The sequence below is a fragment of the Leuciscus leuciscus genome, assembly GCF_965113295.1.
Source record: "Leuciscus leuciscus genome assembly, chromosome: 11".
NCBI lineage: Eukaryota > Metazoa > Chordata > Actinopteri > Cypriniformes > Leuciscidae > Leuciscus > Leuciscus leuciscus.
Genome location: NC_138735.1, coordinates 15,005,392 through 15,007,254, shown reverse-complemented (window position 1 = coordinate 15,007,254; position 1,863 = coordinate 15,005,392). Strand labels below are relative to the sequence as shown.

At 40.5% G+C, this 1,863-nt stretch overlaps 1 protein-coding gene across 1 annotated transcript in view; it reads left to right on the top strand.

Annotated features, from left to right (window-relative positions):
• The first annotated feature begins 772 nt into the window (after positions 1 to 772).
• Positions 773 to 1,863, top strand: part of tmem108 (transmembrane protein 108) — a 64,524-nt gene continuing 63,433 nt past the window's right edge. The window contains exon 1 of the mRNA XM_082184000.1: positions 773 to 1,053. The gene's annotated coding sequence lies outside the window, so the exon portion shown is untranslated. The remainder of the gene's footprint in view (positions 1,054 to 1,863) is intronic.

Sequence of the window (1,863 nt, the reverse complement as noted above, 5' to 3'; positions counted from 1 at the left end):
TAGGAAGTGTCTTATGATTCTTGGTTCGACGAGTCTTCCTCGAGAAACCGCTCGGACGATTCACTCCGATTTATGAACCTATCGAACACGATAGGCTATGATTTCATCCGGTCCCTTTCCACAGGTGTATTAACCAAGCACAATGCAGTCTGCATTCATAATCTAGGTGCTTGATTTTATACACCTGTGGAAAGGGACCTGATGAAACCCATGAATAGATCTATATTATAGAGCCCAAAGCTGTCAATGATAGTTGTCTATTTTACTATTTCACTGACGTCTGTAGGGTAGTAAGGACATTTTATGCGTTGTATAAATCCATTAATACCACGCAGGGCAGCCTGCCCAGACAATATGTCGGCCCAGATCCGGGCCACATCTGGGAGCCTATGCGTGGAATCCACATGTAGCCTACCAGATGTGGACCGGATCTTGCCCAACACTGTTTCTGTCTGGTTGTTCACCTATTTGAATTTTCTTTTCCTATTTATACGTTTCTCTTAGATACTAATTTCTAATAGTACATATTCTGTTCCTATTTCTATTCCCTGATTTGTACTTAAGTTGGTGTGGTCCTCAGGTCGGACCTGTCATCCTATAGCAGGTTAGCCCCATTCAAGTTAAACCACTGGAGGAAGAATAACCCTCTCAGCCCGGTTTCCCAAATGCCCGCTTGCTGGTGCAGCAATATGTGCTCATTGTTATTCTGTGGCCGTATACAGTCTACGGAACAGTTTTAGAGCCGGGGTGACCGACACGCACCGTCATTAGTCTGATATCGCTCAACCTCCACCTGCTGCTTGGTTTCTGATGACCAGTCTATGATCTAAGCAAGCTATCCTATGTTTTTGTGGGGAGGTGGGCGGTGTTGGACTGGATTCAGATATCTGCTGGATGGAGGCAGGAGAGGGGCTGACCGCTCCGCTCATGTGACAGTCTGATACCGTGCGGGAAGCATGTGCGCGTTGCGCGTTTCACTTGGACCGGTGACGCGGAGGCTTTGATGAGCCGGTTCGGCTGGAAGGAGGAGGTTTCGGACTAGTCTCCATATAGGTAGACATAAACTCCTTATTCGTTATTTACTGCTGTCATTGCATGTATTTTCTTTGCGTACATTATGACAACGTTACGCGTTGGTATATCTACTCGATTTTGGAGCCTCTAAGATGAATGAAAGCTCTTAAAATCAATTGTGAATATTGCATTTATTTTAATTTTTTTGATGATGATTTCTGGGTTCTCCTCATTTGGCTTTAGGCTACACTGCCATGAGAGATGCTGTTAATGTTCTTGGTTAACTGATGTGATTTCTATAGAGTCATAGGGATGAGAATCATACGGAATCGATTCTGGTTCCCTAACAGTTCCATGAACGATTCTTTCGTATTTTGGAGGTAGAAATATGTGGGGGGGAAAGGAAATGGAAATCTTATGCAGTAGCAGTAGCCTCTAATGATGGAATAATTAAAAATTTCAACATAAAACGATCGGTATTGATTAGTTATTTTATTGCAAAAGGTGCGTTTACAAAAAACAAACAAACAAAAAAAATTACTTTTTTCTTTTTCTTTTAATGCAATTCTTTAAAATAGGCTCTCACGATTATTTAAATAAAATACTAAACAAATTTCATTTTATAATAACAAAACTCAAAATGTGTAGCCTACAAGCTTACACGTTAACCAAAAGTTTCTCACAAATTGCTGTAAGCCTTAAAGGGATAGTTCACCCCAAAATGTTGTCATCACTTACCCTCAAGTTGTTTCTTTCTTCTGTTGAACAATTTTTTGTTTTTTAGAATTTTGGTAGGCTTCTAAAATATCTTCTTTTAATTTAAACAGAAGAGAGAAACTTATATAGGTT